This window comes from Anser brachyrhynchus (assembly GCF_964034855.1).
Source record: "Anser brachyrhynchus genome assembly, chromosome: 11".
Classification (NCBI taxonomy): Eukaryota; Metazoa; Chordata; class Aves; order Anseriformes; family Anatidae; genus Anser; species Anser brachyrhynchus.
This window is the reverse complement of record NC_137706.1, coordinates 13,169,507-13,188,646: the sequence shown is the minus strand read 5'-3', so window position 1 is coordinate 13,188,646 and position 19,140 is coordinate 13,169,507. Positions and strand designations below refer to the sequence as shown.

General features: G+C 37.3%; 1 protein-coding gene across 1 annotated transcript in view; it reads right to left on the bottom strand.

Moving 5' to 3' along the window:
- TMC3 (transmembrane channel like 3) overlaps window positions 1-19,140 on the bottom strand; it is a 283,418-nt gene that overhangs the window by 71,127 nt on the left and 193,151 nt on the right. The window contains exon 6 of the mRNA XM_080607203.1: window positions 18,306-18,477. The gene's annotated coding sequence lies outside the window, so the exon portion shown is untranslated. The remainder of the gene's footprint in view (window positions 1-18,305; window positions 18,478-19,140) is intronic.

Genomic DNA, 19,140 nt, shown 5'->3' with positions numbered 1-19,140 from the left:
TGTAATTTGAAGGACTGGGCCTTTGTAAGAAGCCGTTTAAATAGACGGTACTGTACTAGGTTTTGCTGAAAAGCAAGTAAATTCCAATTTAAAAGTGTACAATTGTTATTTGATATTTATATAAAAAACATTCACCAATTCAAAAAAAAATAATCCTACATAGAACAAAGAGCTTTTATATCAGCTTCGCAGAAGCATATGACATGTTCTCATCATGCACAAGAACAAACAGGAAAGAACGGATTTATTGTGAACTGGGATTTTTGCTATAAATTAAAAGGCCATTCCCTTTTATATGTCATGTGTATTTAATTTCACTCCATAGGGTAAACTTCTGAGAATTCAGAGTGTGCCAAGATCTACTTTCCCCATTCCTTTTATTTCCTTAGGCAACTATCTAGAATTAGAGACAGAAAAGATGAAAAAAGGGAAGGCCAAGGGAAATACAGAGGTCCAAGAAAGAAAGTAAGAGCAGTCTAAACAAGAATTTTTCCTGGCCTATGCAAGCAGCACTGATTATTTATAACAGGGAAAAGCACCTGTCTTTGATTATGATTTCACATATACTGTAGATGGTGGTGAGCTTACTCTGTGCCAGAGAAGACTGTCATCCTGCAGTACAAAATTCCAATGAGACAAACTAATCTCTCTCTCAGGGAGAGACTTCTACCTTTGACTAACTGAAGGACATACGGAAAGTGCTTTTATGCCAGGAAAAATAAAACTTGCAGGCTATTACAGAATGCAAGGAAATCAGATTTAATTTACAAACAAAAGATAGAGTCACAGTGCATGAATTTTGAGTAAATATACTTGAAAGTGTAACCGCATGAAGGATCTTCAGCCAGCCTACGTTTTGCAACAAAACTTAAGAATGCATATGATAGAAAAGATCAGCTTTCCTTTCCACAAACCCCTATACAATAGTCTTTAGTTTTGTATTATTTGAGAAGAACACGCACGTTGATCTTAGGAAATAAAAGCAGCTTATGGACTCAAGAAGGCAATCCATAAGCACAGTACATGGATGCACATAAAACACTTGTGCACAAGTAAATCTACAGACTTAACCTAGAAAGGCACTCTACCATCTTTCAACTCATGACAAGATGTTTCAATCTAACAATCCATTAAGTTGGCAGGTAAAATATTAAACCTACTGAATCTGTGTATTATATTCTCTTTCAGTGCAAACTAGGAACAGCTGAACCTCTCCAGCCAAGCCAATTCATGAGATGTGGAGATAACAGCAACCAGAAGTACCTCACAAGCAGAGGATTTTCTCAGAATGGAAAATAGGTGCCATTTCAATGCTGATCCTTTTAAGAGGATAGAAAATTATACACTACAATGACAAGAGTAAGAATCCTCAAGATGTGACATTTAACAGTTTGAACAAATGTTGCAGGAGTTTATTTCCTTTTGTAGGGCTGAAGGAAGCAGCTTCCAATTAGCCATTCTTGCCATTCAGGACACCCAGTCCTATTTGAAATCAAATGAGCAAAGCATGAAAGTCTTCAGGGCTTCCCTTCTCATTGCCAGTTCATCAGAAAATGAGCTTCACTTGCTCATCTTTACTCCATCAAGACCAGATCTGAGGCCTCAGTTACAATCAGATTCTCTTTCTGCTCTTTATAAAAAAGAAAAAAAGCCACCAAGCAACCTAACGACTCTACCAATAGTGCCAAAAAAGGACATCTGATGATTTGATGGACAAGCTACAGTTCAGAGTAGTCTGAAATCCATACAGCTTGTCAAGAGACAAAGAGCTGACAGCATTTTGTTGACACATTTCCTCAAAGTAATGCGCAGACTTACAGATTTAATTTTAAAATACTCTGCATTTGAACGCTGCCAAGTGATAACAACATGTCACAGGCACTGAAACTCCATCTTATCAGTTTCTCATCAGCTTGAACAAACGAGAAGTCTAAATAAGACTTTTATTTCTATTTTTTAATTGTGGTGGCAGGGTAATTACTAAAGTTTATCCACTGGAGCAGAATGCTGTCCAAGAGAAGCTGTTTTACTGATCGAGAGGCTACATCTGGTAACACATCAGATCAAAACTCTAAAATCACATTAAACTATTTTTCTCATAGTAGCTACTATTTTACAGCTCCTCATTTAACACACTCCACTAAGAAACAGAACATAAATCCCAGGTACAATAGCAGAACTATGGTCACTGATCACCATTGGATTTCTTTAAATAATAGAGCTTCAGGTCTGAGCCTACACTGTTGATGTGACTGGGATTTTTGCCATTTCTGTACCACTGAAGTGGGATCAGACTCAGAGTTAGTTAGCTATAATAATAATGATAACTAATGATAATTTCTAGCAGGCGGCCTAGGTTAGCAGGCAAGGCTGTCACATTTATCTACATACCCGACACTGCGCTGAGAAATTACTATTGCTGCATGAGCTGACTGAGGGCAAGCATAAAAGAAAACGTCAAACTGAATCCAAACTATTTTCTTATTCTCCCACATCTCCTCCCTTTTTAACAGCTTGCTTAACCCCTGACTCAGTTTTTAGACCACAGCCTGTCCCAACACCCCTGCCATTTCCAAACCAGCCCAACCCTACCATCTTTTAGTTCTGAAAATGGAAGAGGAAGCTGGTTAGAGGGTTTGTAAGGGACCGGGAATTAATATTGGAGCCAAGACTTATTTATTTAACAGTGGTTTCTGCGAAAGGTGTGAAGTACACAGAAACCCCAGCTTGTCAAGAGAAGTGGTTCAGCTTTTTAAGACCACTAGGTCCCTCTAAGTGACCCCTTAAAGACTAGGCCAGAAAATCCCTATTCACATTTAAGTATTTTAGAGAATGCCCAGTATAAGCGCATCAGTTTTGCTTCACACATTTTCTGAATCTTGACTTTATATTACCTTCCTCATTGATTTTTGTGTGAGAGTAGAAACCAAATGAAGCATCTGTTTCCTTCTTCAACACCAAGTCCCAGCAGGAGAAATATAGCATTCATTTTTTTTTTTTTTTTTATTTTTTCGAAGGCCTTTGCTGAAAAAGGCTTTTATCCTTTTGGGTATATATATATATAGAATAATAATCCTTTTTCAGAGGAGACACAAAATTTCAAAAGCTGCAGCACTGGCTTTTTGGACAATAATGAACACCCCCAGATACCCCAGGAATTCATAGCCTACTACAGACTTGCTGTGTGTAGCAAAGGCAAGTACAAACACAGCTCCCAGATCTAAAACCTGGGGCTGAACAACTTAGAGGTTAAATGTCAGTGTCTAGAGAAAGCAAAAGGTTTAATAGTGTTGGAGAACCTTCCTTGTTGCCAAAATACAATTAAAAGGTTGTTAAAAAAAGGAGAAATAAGAAGAAATAGTATCAAGTGTTTAGCAGGCAGAAGGCAGAGGAAGTTTCATCCACTTGTACTTTTACTTTACTAATTCCTTCATTCATTTGTCCCATTGTAATCTCTGATACTCAAAAAGGTTAAAGACTCAACCATGTGGTATGGCATAAGTGACAAAAAGTAGGAAATTAAAACTTGATACTTGGGAGGACAGGTTACACGCCCTAGACTTTCAGCAAAGTCCAAGAATTAGACCTGGCTTAGGTCACTAGGGAAAACGCATTTCTGGTCTCTCTGGACACACACACACTTTACAGAGTACCACACCACATGGCAATAGAAGTACTAGTGGGGGAAAAAGAGCTCAGGAACTGTGTAACAAGAGTATTGTGGGTCAGGATGGTGGTAAGAGCAAATAGCTGGTGTTAGGAATTTTAGAGGACATCCTCATCCACAGGCTCAGGCACCATGAACAAAGGCTTTTTCTAGTGAAGTCAAACTCCACCGCTCTGCTTGCCCACAATTCCAGCTCTTTCAGTGATTTACCAAGAGATTTGTTACTTGTTGTGGATATAAAAGGCACCACCTAAGACCCAGAATAACTGAAATTCACCTCTTCCTCACCCTGCCAGCTAGCATCCAGGATACCAAGGGATGGTAACAGGAACTGTAGACATGAATGCCCATCACCAGAGACCACAAGGCAAATGTTGAGATCCACAATGAAAAACAGAGAAAAGCAAGCCCAGCTGAGAGCAGTATGGTTGTCTCCCCACACATTAGATGTCTTCTCCCCCCCTCCCGTTTTGCTTCTCTCATAAGCAGTCACTAAACAAATTCTCAATGAAATATGGTTCATTTTCTTAAACGCAAAGGTTTAAAGATATTCCACAGGCAAACACAAAATAAATGTGAACCCATGACTGTTATTCAAAACTAATACTCATTCTTACCCATACAAAATTAAAAATCCTACATCATTATATGATCTTCTATTTATATATATATATATACACACACACACACACACAAGCAGGGATGTTACCAGACTCAGCTAGAGTTAACTAGTGGATCTGAAGTAATCTGTTTGATCAGCTCTACAGACTGTGTTTGCATTTCTATTTGACTGAGCACTTAAAATCTATTTTAAAAAGCGTTGCTTCTTATACCAGTCTCACTAGACTGGAGCTACAGTGATAAAATTTCCATTATGCTTAGAGGTATCAGCAATCAGTCAACAAGACAGAAGAACCAGAGACAGCATATTTAAGCAACGTATCTTAGTTATTTCTCATTGTCTTTAATGAAGACTGTGCAAGAGAGTTAAGAATGGACATAGAGTTTCAGTATCACAAACCAAATGTGCTTGGATTTGCAGAATTACAAAATATGCATCTAGTTATTCAATCAATTTTGAACTAAGCAACTCCCTGTCTTAAAAATAATCACTGTATTTAGTAAAATATCATTCAAAGTCTGACTATACCATAATGTTCAGAACTGGGTGAATGGTTATAAAATTGGGTGAATTTTTATGCATGACTCATAAAACCCCTGCAAATCAAAGCTAGCTATGGAAACAGTGACGTAGCTACAGTAGCATTACAGTTTCGTCACTACCATAATGAGCTTTAATTATTTCACACTTCAACAGATTTGCACATGTTCATGATCCTAGCAGCTATAAGAAGTAACATATGAAGACTGATGCGGCTCTGCTCTCAGAACTAGATGTCTTTAAGTAGAAGGAACAATAGAAAAACCTTAGGAATCTCGTCACAACATTAACATCATTTTCCTGCTAGATCATAACTCTTACCAGGTTCAATCTTGCACTTTTTTGATATTCTCTTAATAGGATGTACTCCTGCTGAGGCCTGAGCTAGATTAGTTCTCCACATTAAGATTTATTGAACTCTTAGAATTAAAATTGGTGTTACTGAAAGCTGGAAGCACATAGGCAGTGGAACCCTAATTTGAGGTTTAACAATGAATAGAAAACAAGGAGATGCTTTTCATTACATTAGGCATATTGAAAACTGAAGATTTACAGCATACACATACTCTCTGGAAACGATCAGTTATTCTACTTAGATTTAAAAAATTGCAATTGTCTTTGTAAAACAAATCATTAGATTTGCATACAATCATACTGTGTAGCCACATGACAATAAATTATATTTTCTGCTTGCATTTCTGTTGCAGATTTAATTGATGTAACCGTGCAGAAAACTGAGACAAAATTTTATTTCTTCTGCCTTTTAATTACCATCTGCTAACATAAGATTACATTTCTTAAAGTGACTGGGTCTACCTGCCAGCTGAATTTTTCGCCTGATTTCCTCAAGCTCTGGCAGCTGCCTTCATTATTGGTGAAAATGGCATGGCAAAGCTAGCATGAAAAATGAGGCTAAGCACCTGTCACTTCATTTTTCTGCAAAGAAACAAAGAAAACACATGAAACCCGACGCTCTGCACCATCTATACTCAGCAACATCTTGCTGCGAAAAGGATAAAGCATCAGTTTGTTCTTGCATACAATAAGAAGCATGACATATAAAAACACTTCTAGCAACCTACGTATTTATGATAATCAGAACAGATACATCTCCAAAAAAACAATACAAGGAAATAAAAGAAAAAATGTGCATAAAAATCTTCCTCATCATCACTGAATTCTGTGAATATAATCACCCTCTAAATACGGGCTGTATGGGGATAAGAGCTTTACCAGTGAACTTCACCTAACAACTGATAGAGTCAAGTGTCTTACTGATTTTCTTTACAGTAAAAAGAGCTTCCTATTAAACCATGAATCAGCCAGGTACTAAGCACTTTAAGCCCATGAGTAATCTCACTGTGGTTACAAGTGTATGGATGCCTCAGTGTTTTCTAGAATTGAGGTCCTGATCCCTGTGGAAGATGGTTAATATTTGGTGCATCTGAAGCCGATGCATGCCAGGAAAGGCAACCTTCTTGTCAGAAGCAGCTATTTGAACAGCCTTTGAAACCTGTCAGCTTTCACGCATGGAAGAACTCACCTGAAAAGAATCCAAGGTTGGAAACTATGGAGGAGGGCAAAGAAAAAGGCTTAAAAGCACATTATAACAGCTTGTTTCTATCAAATTTTCTGCTTCATCACGAAATAAGAATGGTTATGTCAGCTGTTTTTTTCCAAAACAAAATAACCATTCAGGATGCCTAAAGTTGTTCTGATGAAGTTGAGCTAAAACAGGACTTGATGAGAACACAGATTTGAAGTTATCTAGACTGCTGAGCTTGGGGTGAACATTTTGGCTAATTTCCACCGTGGTATCCTCTGTACCCTCCTCACAGTACAGCTCTACAGCCATGGCTCTGATTGCCTGAAGGGAACAAGAGTGGATCCATGAGCTAATTCCTTTATTAAATGCAAAAAAATGAGATGAAGAAATACAAGTAAGTTCTGTTATGGCTGAGTTATAACCTGCTTTGTCCCGTGAGTGGAACATCCAGAACCATCCGCCACCTGGAACAACTTGTGCATTTACTTCAAGCATACTGATTGCAAACTTTCAGGGCTTTTAAAAATACCCTACACAATAAAAAGGAACACAAATATTAAAATGTGCCCAGGGGTGTGGAGGGGTGGGGTACGGACAACAAGATTTTGCTGCTTTTACTTGGAGATAAATTTGTGATAGGCTCGATTCATGGGGCAGCACAGTCTACTTCACAAAGTGACAGAGGAATCCTGTCAATGGAAAAAAAAACCAAAACAACACAAAAACAACAGATGTGAATTCTCTCTCTCTGCATTTTTTTTTTGTGCATATTCTCCCCCCACTCCCTTTCATACCCATTGTTGTCTTTTCTGCCAAATTTTGAGGGAATGTCTGTGGAAGATTTTGATGAGTTGACATGAACTATGAGCCATCTTAATTTTACAAATGGTCCAGCAACTTCCTAAAGGAAAGTCTTCAAGTTGTCAGATGCAGAATCTTGTTTATATGAGGTCACAAAGGGATTGTGATGCAAATATTAGCAAAAAAATGTAAATTCTCAAACTACTTCACCCCATCAGAAAGACTCACTATTCCTATTTTAATCTCTACTTCAGTATCTCTTCTTCAAGCACAGGCATGTAAAACGAAGACTTCTATTCTGACACTTGGGCTGGTTTCATGCTGTTACTATAGTCATCCTCTAAATCCAAATAATACATGGGAATCCAAATTACCAACTTTGAACAAAAACTTTGAAGTTCTGTCTGGAAAGCATTCAAAATACTCATTCCATGAGATTCAGTTTTTCTACAAAACTGAAGTTGTCCTCTTTTTCTTTGGAAATGAAAATACACATGTCCAAAGATGGATTTTTTTTTTTCCCCTCTGCTTTGCCAAAAGAAAGATTTTAGTAGGAAAAAACATAGAAAGATCTGCAATTGCAGTCATGCTGGAATGAAGAGTTTATGGAATAAATATATACTTTATTCCATCCATATTTATGGAAGGATAATTGAAAGGTTTTGCATGAGACTTCAATGATATGCTTTTGAGCATCTAGCCGGATGCACAAAGTTTTGTTTTAATTCTTTTTAAAGGACATTTCTAGTTTTTATGTGACACAGACTGAAATATTGCATGAATTATTAGCATATTTCTGAAGAAATCAGTATATTTTAGCACTTATAGCAGTGAAGAGTTCGAATCAGGGTCAGGTAATAGTAATGTTTTGTGGGTTGCTATTAATTTCACTTTTATTGCAGTCTCTTATAATTAGCATGTTAAAATACAAGTTCCAATGTCCACACTTGAAAAAAAATACATTTGCAAATGCAGGGTGCATTATTACACTGTAGTAATCTCATCCAGATTAAAAACATTACATATGCCCATGCCACGTAAAGGCCTTTATCCTCTCATAATTCTTACAATAAGCAAGACAGGATTTATTTAGTATTTTGGGTGAAAACTGGTGAATACAGATGTTGCAGAAAACAGAACTGGTAGTTCAGTAGGTGGCACTCTTCCCTTGGAGTTGGTACTGAAACAAAGCACCAGCATATTAGGCACCGGGGACATTAAATGATGAAGCAGATACTAAAGAGAGACCTTTAATTGCACAAGGTCAAAGATCCCAAAGTGTCTTTTCTAGAATATTAGTGCTAATCATAGCATCCTCTTCAAGTTTCCCTTTTGGTAGTTGCAGCCCATCAAATTTCGACCTGACATTTCCACAGTGTAAGGAATTTCATGGCTTGCACAACCTGATGGCTTGCACAACCAAACAGCAAAAGGGTTGAGTTTCTCAAGCAGGAGACATCTGCAGTTCAGGTTGTTCAAACCAGGACAATACTATCACATGCCTTCTGCAGTATGTGACCACTTCGAAAGCTTCAAGACTTTCTGAATGAGACAGTCAGTAAAAAGAAAGTTTTGCCACAGCTTTTCTGTAGGAGTTAATACCTCCCTTAGTGGATTCAGTTTTAACTTATCCCTTGTGTCATGATTTATATTCATATTTGACCATGAAAGGAAAATAAAATCAATGTTTTTCAAAAAAAGTCTCAGAAAAGACAGTTCAGACTATTCTAAATATGTAATAAGTAAATAACCCACTTTTCAGAAAGAACTATGAAAACACTCAAAACACATCCACCACTTACAGGACAAATGTGCAGCTGGAAATGCACATGGTTGTTTATTTTAACGTACAAGGTGGTCTCAAGGATTTAAGCATCATGGACTAAGTTACTACCTACAGAATTCTGCCAATCGTTAAACCAATTCCAATATGTCAGCTTTTTATCCATAGGTTTTTCGTATTCAAAGTAACTCCAATCCTAATCTTCACATGTAAAGCAACAAACCTGATGAACCTGATTTAAGTCCTGAGTCTTTAAGGAAAAGGAGCTTAAAAAATTTAGCATGTTTACTTCATTCAGTTTAGAGGAAAAATAATCAGGTTCAGCAAAGGTTTGGGTTCAGCAAAGTTCTGATCGGATAAATGTTATCTGGGGGTCTAACTACACCTGCATCTGGGCAAAACAAACTCTGCATTATATTACATTATGCACTGCAGATATATAATAAATATATAGTAAATACAAGTACAGTGAAAAAGTCAATGAGGATATTACTAGAATATTACCAAGAAAAAAGATGTGGTTCTGCACTCCTTATATTTCCACAATGGTCTCCCAGCTGCAGGGGTGGGGGTGGTATCTAGGCCTTTTGTGTTTGTTTTGTTTCATTTTTAGGTGTTTTGCTTTGATATTTGGAAAATCTTTTTCATGTTTTTAAGAATCTCCTGTAAGAGGACTCCAAACATGCTCATTTACATGACAAAGAAAACAAAAATACTGGAGTTTTTCAGCTTATGAAGCAGACCCTTTGGGAAATGAACAGTCAAATGTTTTGAAGTCAGAAAGGATCTGGTCTAATAGCTATTGAACACAAACTGAAGATTCTCTTTCAATTATTACTAGATCTGTTCCATCACTTCAGCTCTAGTAGCTTCTTTATAATGATGCCCAGACTTTATTGAGGGAATTTGTTCAGGCCACTATTTACAAAATTACAGGTACCCCTAATGCCAAAATTTATCCCTATCTAACTATAGCCCTCTATAACCCACTCACCTCTGAGCAGATCTCCAAACTCTCACATTTCCATCCTGTTTGTCCTGCTAGGCTTTCATTATCCACTGGTAAAACATTTCTTTCATATGACCACTTTACCCTAATCGTGGCTGAGGCTCACTGCAAAACTGCGAGGTTCCAAAAATAATAGAAATTCTCATTTATATGGTCCCTTACCCTACACAGCGTACTTACAGTCTCAGTAAAGAGAAGACATTACCAAAGAAGAATTGTTTATAGTTGGTCCTTTGACGACATGGTTTAAACACAGAATTGCTTAGGAAAAATTCAGTATCAATGGATACTGAAAAACTGACCCACCATTCTCTGGAAGTTAACACAAATCTTCTAACTTCCCTCTCAAGCCCTTGCATTAATGAAATTTTAAGTATTCCCTCACACTTTCCTGAATCTGCTCTTGTTTTTATAGAAATACAGCTTGGATCTTGGACTAGCAATGCAAGGGAACAGAAAGCTAAGGTTTTGCTTTCCCCAGAAGACAGACCAAACATTCTCAAACTCTCTTTCCGGAAGATAAGAAAGTCATGGCTGTGTTGTTTGAGGGCATTCTTATTTGAATATCAGAGGCTATATCACGGCTTTTTGTAACCAAGCCCCTAAATTACAAAAGATGACTTTAAGCATTTCAAAGAGAGACAAAGCAAATGCTGACCAACTTTCTGACATGTATCAGGTACACTACTTTTGGTCAGACAGAAAATGTACAGATATATTTGCAGAAGTGCTGAAAGTACAGTGTGAGTATCAAAAAGCTGAGAAGGTCTTTTAAGTCATTTGCTGTCCATATGAAACAACATTACCTAATACCAATCCAGTCTTTCCCAGAGAAATCAATATTAGACTGTGTGCTAAGTTCATATTTTATTAACCACCCCACAGAGCAGAAAGTGCATGTGTTCAACTAAGCTCAGCCATTTAATGTCATTTAAAGGTGATGAAATCTTTTAAATATGAAACCTTTCATATCATGCTAACATTTTAAAACAACTAGGGGAAAACTATTGATAAAAGAGATAGAGAAAATGTGAAAGATTGCCCGGTTCATGTGAGATGATAGCTTTTCAAATATTTTCTATTTTTATAACATATGTGATATAATTAAAAGATGCAAAAAACAGGGTTTATTTATGTCCTGTTATAGCGATAATTTGCATTACAGCCCAGTACTACATGTAAAAGAATAGCTTGTCTCAAGCAGAACAGCTATAAAACTCTGAGTGGCAAGCTGCATTTAGTAGACTGCTGGGAGGGCTGTGTAAACAATTATAATTTATGTCAAGACTTATGTTAAGGGTCATTTTTTTAAAAATCATGATGACATTAAACAGTTTGACTTTTTTATTAGTAGTTAATATATTAACAATATTTAATAACTAGTCATATTGTAGTCCTATGACAAATTCATCTCTGGAAAAAATCACAATTGTCTAAGATTTCCAGCCAGTTCATTTATATAAAAGGCTCTTTAGGAATAAAGCAACTGCTGTAATTCAATCTTATAGCACGCTATACAATCTTATAACACGTTAAGGTGTGTATCAAAACTTTGCAGAAAACTATGTACAGATGCTACACATCTCATCAAATCAGATTGAGGTTACCTTCTAAAGCCAAGTCTTTCCAGAAGCTGAGTGAAGGTCAGCAAAGACAACCAGTCAGTTGGAAGTATTTGGAACAGGACTTACCTCCTCTTCACAGAACCACAGAATGGCCTGGGTTGAAAAGGACCTTAAAGATCATCTAGTTTCAATCCCCCTGCTCTGGGCAGGGTTGCCAACCACTAGAGCAGGCTGCCCAGAGGTGCATCCAACCTCTCTTCAGAGAGTCATCTCTTCAGAGAGATCCATCCACTTACTCATTGCTCACCGTGGATTGATTGCATCCCTTCAGAAACCTCAGTCTCCTTCTAAAAACTCTGTTTATTCGAGAGGGACAACTTTATTTTTTTCTTCCAGAATTAGCATAACGTTTTGCCTAAAAACATGAAGTGGAAAAGTAATTAATGTAATTATGGTATAATATAATTAAACTACAGTAGGTAGCACTGAATCCTCTTAAATCTCAATCTCTTCTCCATTATATCATCCTGTTCTCATTCCATTTTCTCCATCCCTCACTTTTCATGATTTCCTTCACTGGCTCTTTCTACTCACAACCTTAAAAGGCCTTAACTACCTAATCACCATTTCATTTCTCATTGCCTATTTCTCTGAAAATTCAATGGAGATGAGATGATATCCTCTTCCCAAATACCGTCCCCCTCACTTTGAATCCCTACCTTTTTTTTTTTTTTTTAATTATTATTGGACATAGATTATTCTCTCTTCTCCTAAGGCAGCACTGGTTTTTAGTCTGTCCTTCCCAGAACTTCCAACAATCTGTCTTTTGTGCTGTCCTCAAAGAACAAAAAACATTTGAAGCTTTTTTCTACTTTCTGGTTTTGTAGCATCTCCATTCTTTACTGCTTAAGGCTCTATGCTTTTAACTATATATATATATTATTTTTTTTTCCTGATCTATGCTTGTTTCAGCCTGGCCCATCAGTTTTATGCAATTAGTGTAAATGTATTTGTAGTCCTCAACTCAAATTTGGTCTACGTTAGAAGATTTGTACAAGTTAACTAAGGTGGTTCAGGAACGTGAATCTAAATTACATTGATTTTCCTGTAGAGCAATTTGAATATTCTCCCTGATTCTACTGCTACTGTCTTCAGATAAGAACTTGGTGTTACTTCCTTACTACAATTCATGAGACTCAGTCCAGGAAAGGCAGTGTCTTAAAGAAAAAAAAAAAAAAGATTAAATCCCACAATGGGGAATTCTCACTTTGCTTTTGGAATGCCGGATATTGCATATTGGGAGAAATGGGAAAAGTATCACGTCCTAGATGTGAAACAATCTGGGAGTAAACACTCAATCCAAGATACCTACTCATCTCACCACACTCATATATATTGATTCCATCCGCTACCCTCCCCCCTGCTTCCCTCTATTTCTATAACATCACTGTGACTCTTGCTCAGACCGGGATTAATTTTGTCTAAAATGAACCTTAACATCTTTTTTTTTCTTTTCATTTTTACATTTGTTCACAGTTGAATCCTGATGTCCTTTCAAAGCCCCTCAGCAACTTTCTGAGTTCATCTTCAGGCAGAGGTTATCATGCCATTTTTACCTTTCCATCCTTGTGTTATTCCTCCCATAAGTAACACACACCCTTTAAAGTCTCATTTATCAGAATTGCTCTGTATTTATACTACCACTGCTTTTAATTTGCAACTGTCTTCTCTCACTGAAATCCAACCTCTGCCTTGCTTGCTATCTGTATGCAAGACACTTTACACAGTTCTGTAAAGCATTATCTCATTATTCTGTCTCTCACTGTTGAGCATTTTCAGACCCTCTGTGTGAAAGATGAGATATAAAAATAAATTGAATTGGAATACATGATGCTAAGTCCTGAACTTAAACAGACTACACTCACAGTGCATATGTAATTTGACAGCTACAGGCTATACTTTCATGATATACACCAAAAGGATTAATGTAAGGGATTTAAAATTCTAACCATTCTGGGTAGTCTGACCTAGACATCAGTCTCACGGCCGTGTAATCCTGGGTTGTTATTAACCAATCTGACATAGAAAAACTAGGGTGATTATTGCAATGATTACTAGTTAGGTAGTATGCCACGGCCAGCCTTCAAAGTTCAGCACTTCTGTAAACATTCATGTCTCCTGTCCACCATAACCACGTAGTAGCCATGTTAGCTGCCTTCATTAATACAACGTAAGAAAGCATTTGTAAGACACATAGATTTCTGTCAGACAAAAATAACAACAATGTTTTGGAACATTTCTAAAAAGGAGAGCTGTGTAGTACAGAACTTCGGGTGTTGACTTTGATAAAGCTGGACTAAGTAAGGGAGGAAGCGTTAGTTAACATTTTCATTCTAAGGAGGAAAGAGAAGTACTGAAAATGAAACCTGACACAAGGAAAAGGCAAAGCTCCATCTGACACAGAATCTCAAAAAATCCACAGAATTTTCTCCTCTGTTTCTTTTTTCCATTGGTGTTTCAACTCATTAAAATAAGGGCAGATAAAAAACTTCATGCATTCATTCCTTTAAATATAAGAACAGTATTATATTTTATATCAATATTTAGAGATTTAATATTTATAATTGTTTCACTTTGAGGAAAAACAATAAAAAATACATCAATAGAAGTCACTCCAATTGCTCTAACTTTAGCTAGCTCTCTGTGCAAACGCTGTGGTTTTGCAACCACATTCCTCCACATGGTTTTTAATCACAAAATATAGTAGTTAACTTATCAAGAACAAGTAATGAACATGTCATAACTTATTTTTTTTCTTGAAATAAGAATAAAGAAATCATTATGCTCTGAATCTATCTGATCAGAACTAAATCAGAAACATCTACTGTGGTTTTTATTTCTTTCAATTAAATAAAAGTTTAAACTAAGATCTTAAATTGTGGTCATAAGACTCAGATACTAGCTAAGACCTTTGCAAATGTTCAGTTCCACACCCATCTTGTCCTGTAGAGGCCCTGATAATGATTCACTTACATGTCTGCTTATTAGTCTGCTAAAAATTCAAGCGCTGAGATCCACATTAATTCTTGAGTATAGGGATAATTATTTTGACCGCAATATAGCTCAGAAACACAGCCACACAAAAATTTTATTCTTAAACACTATGAAGAAACAATATTAAGAAAGCCTGTGTGTTTCTCTTAGTAGAGCTGTGGATGTACATACTTCCCCAAACCAATCAGCCTTATGAGTCTAAAGACATATTGTGCATGAGCTGTTCCATTGTTTCATGGACATCAAAAAGTACAGCTGAGAGTTATTCCATTTGAGGACTTAGATCATAAAACACAGGATATTTTTACACATGAAAAAGAAACAACCTCCCATTTCAACTCTTTTTCTTACTCAATACAACATGAGAAAATGCTTTTTTTGTTTGTTTGTTTTCATCCCTCCCCAACTCATTCTAGTAACATAATATTGGTAAAGCTATCTAATAATATAGGAGGAATTTAGCTAAGAGCAACAGCTGTTTTGAAGTGGATTCAGTCCCTTTCATTGAATCTCCAGTAAAAATAATTTAACTCAGGTAAAACTTGACATTTTCCCTCAAGCCTTCATTTAGAAGCTATTTACCCACAAGCATAGATTTGAAAACCTCATAGTATATATTGAACGATCCAAAAGAGAAAAAAGCGCTTAAAAAAGAAACAAAGATTATGTATAAGCTGGAAAGTAGAAACATTCTAGGAATATTTATTGTAATTATCAGCCAATTTTATATTTCAATGATCTAGCTTTAAATTAGAGAGAAGCATAAAACATGCTATAAAGAAGCAATTCCATTTATTCCACTAATAAGTTGCAACCTGTTTCCGTTTTACAAGCGTGCACATAAATGTATTCAGTTAGCATGAATTATATATGCATGCCTGAATGTTCATGAACCATTCCTAATGGCTTTAGGTTATTGCAAATCTGATATTCCAAAAGTAAGTTATCCTTAAGTATGTATGGAAGCAGCAAATTCAACCCTGTGCCTTGTCTGTTTCTGCTTAAGGGTGCCGAGAAAAAGCAATGTGAAACTTGAATTCTGGTCCTGCAAATGGGTGGTCTTTTAGTTTGCCCAAGGGCTGCTCTATGCAGGATAGAATCCTGTCTTCAGAGTCACGAGCACCACTGAAAGACTCGTCCTGCCTGCTGGATTTCCATAACCATCTGATTGCTTCCCAGAGAGAGATGAAAGAATCTGGGGACACTTAGATAAGGAGGAAAGATGGTCTGGGGAAGGAACATGATAAAAGTGCACTATGCTGCTTGTACAAATTGTATTAAAATATGCCTGGGATTTGTAAATAATGAAGCACAACCTGAAGTAGCTAGTTTCTAGACAATATACTAGTATTATCATCACCCCTTTAAGAATTCTGGCTCATTTGTTTTGTAGCTTGAGTGCTGAAAAGAGAAAGTTCAATAAAATTCACCTCTGAAACGAACACTCAGGCAAGCATATACACATTCCTGGTCCTCTACAATGACTTGGCAAGTAACCATAGCCTTAGGTGTTTGCTCTATGTTGCAAACATCTTTCTCAGTCTGACCATCCACAGAGCAGCTCTATTCCCCAAGAAGCAGATTGACGAAAAGCGTTCACAGATAGTACAAACCAGGGGAATACTATTTAACAATATCAGTACTAAACAATGGCATACCTAGACAGTATGTAGAAACTGTAACTGAAGGAAAACAGGAATGGCAGCAAATGACCTGGATTTCCATCCACACTGCTGCAAAGCCATCTCCTCCCGGGAGGAACAACCCTTATCCCGAACATCTCCTCCCTTCCACAGGAAGAGGTCAGCAAGCCTCAGCTCTCACTTTCCTTGCAGCCCAGACACTTGCTGTATTGGCCAGTGATCAACTACTGCTCCCAGGAGCAAGGTGACAGGAGGGTAAGACTTCTGTCAGAGACACTTCTCTGACTCAAAGTATTTCTGGACCTTGACCTGGAGTCAGAGCCTCCCTGCTTGCATTTAATATTTCACACACTGATGGGATGAACAGCAGAGCATTTTCTCAAAGCTAAGAAACACCCACTCACTCAAAGACAATGATGAATACAGATGTTGAACTCAAAAATTGCTAAACAAGCAATTCACATGACAATCCTCCTAATGCTCACAGAAAACCACAGCCACAGGGAGTATCCTACTTCTAGAACCCTCCCTGTGCAAGAGAGGTGCTTACTTAGGGCTTGTCCACACAATATCTATTTTATCATTGCTTAAAAAAAGGAATATCCATATAGAATAGACTATGGGAGCTGCTATTATAACCAAAAACCAATACACTTTCTTTAAAAAACAATTCATAGTCTAATTCCTTTATTAAAAAATATATAAACAGCCTTGATCCTACCATACAGCTTGTCACAGGCCAAAGCAGGAATTTGAATTATGCAAAAGAAGATTTGTCTGACTGGTGTGTGGGTGTGACTAAGAGGACAGCAGAAACACCACATACAAACAGATTTTTATAAAGGATATCCAGATGCAGGCTGGGCAAATGTGGGATGCAGCACTGAGAAAATCCTAGACAGAGCTTTTGGGTCTGAGTACCAGCTGAAAACAATCTCCTGTTGTTTGATCCTCCTATGCTCAGGGAAAAGGTGCTTGGCACATCTCTATAAGTAAACAGGATTTCATGAAAGACATTTGTCTCCAGCACCAAATTCTCCTAACTGGAACAAACTTGTCAGGCTGGCTGCTTGACTAACTCAGAAACAGTTACAATAGATTTTCAGAAAGCCTTCCAGTGTTCTCATTAACAACACCCTGTCAATTAGGTGGTCACTGTGCCTTAGTAGTTCAAAAAAATAGTTTCAAAATAGAGTTTTTTTTACCAGGAAGCAGTAAAAACACACATTCTGAAAGCAACCATAAAGTTTGATAACCCATTACACTAAAAAATATTTCTCTGGGCTAATCCATGCTGATGACTCAAAACATACAATCACTTTCCTAAAATCCTGATTTTTAGCACTGCAAACAACTGCACAGCTGTGGGATATGCTGGCTCCAGTATTAAGTATCATGAACATTTAACACAAGATCACAGTTGTAATCAAGCAGCTATGTATACATTTAATGTAATTCTACTGGTCTAAAGCACAATCTCTCCTTTCTTTGAGGACCTTAGATGTAGGACAGATCCACAGCTATACTCTGAGGCACAACCTGTGATGCCTCCAGGTAACATAATGAATTATACAGCCAGAACTCTGAATTTATTGATCACTTAACATGAAAAAAAAGCAAGCATATTTAAGACTATGGACTTTTCCTGACAGGCCAACTTGCAAAATATGTTGGCAGATGTGTTTTATTATATGGAGAATTTCTCCAGCCATCTAGCTGCTATTTTTAATCATTGCAACATGTATATGGATGAAGACAAGTAAAAGAATTATTATTATCAGCAACTTCTACTCCTGGGAGAAGACTTGGCTCTACACATTTTCAGACAAAATACACGACTAAGCCATCAGCAACTGCAGTGCCAACTTCACCAGCTTATGAACAGGGCAAGACAGGCAATGCCTGGCTGCACGGTACCAAAGGTTCACTGAATTCATTTCCAGCCTCCAACCAGGCCCATGTTCAGATGCTCTGAAGGACAGGATGAGTATCCTGGCTAATTTGCTTCCTTGTTAAATCTCATCTGTGTGTCAAGCGATAGCCAAGAGGAGTGGCGGTGCCCATGCTGTACCTACCTTCTCTGACAGGCAGGCAAGGTCCTCATTCCACTTTCCAATGGCTGAGCTCGACTCTACTTCACACAGCCGCACACATTCCTTCCTTTTTCTCAGCTTCATATTTCTATTTGATTTCATCGACTCTACGGAAATGCAGCCAACTTTTCTGCCAGTTTTAATGGATTTCACCCTGAAATCAATAGAAAAATGCCCATCTATAATAGCAGCTAATTTAGTTCCTAATCTGTATTATGCCAGACAGGAAGTTTTTTTGGCTCTCTTACTTTGAGGGAAACAGTCAGAAACACAGAAACGAAAAAGGGCAAGATTTATCTAGGAGGTGGCAGCAGCTAAACTGCTTCGACTAATGCAGCTGCTGACATTTCCAGCCATTCAGTGCATTCCTCCCTAGGGAGAATAAAGCTGAAAGAAACTACTTAGTATGAAACTACTGGATGTCCATTAAAAATCATTCTAGTGGTAAAGATGAAGAGACTCATTGGCAAAATACCCCTTGTATAAATCTAAAAACAACATTAAAAGCCATCCAAAAAGCAGGCAGTTAAATAGATTCTTTCACACTGAGAAACAGCAGTACAGGAGACTAAAATGGATTCTGGAGAAAAAAAAATTACTTTTGATTTAAACCACTGATAAAGAGATTTCCCAGTCAATGTCTGTGCAATGCTGAAGAGAATGATTTTTTTCTTTCTTTTTTTTTTTTCACAAAGCCCCAAGAGATGTTAGAAAATATGATTCAAAGAAGAGCTTTAGAAGCAGAATTCAAAGAATTTGGGGGGGATGGTAGACCACTTTCTTGTATTACCAGCTGTTATGCAGGGTAACAAAGGAA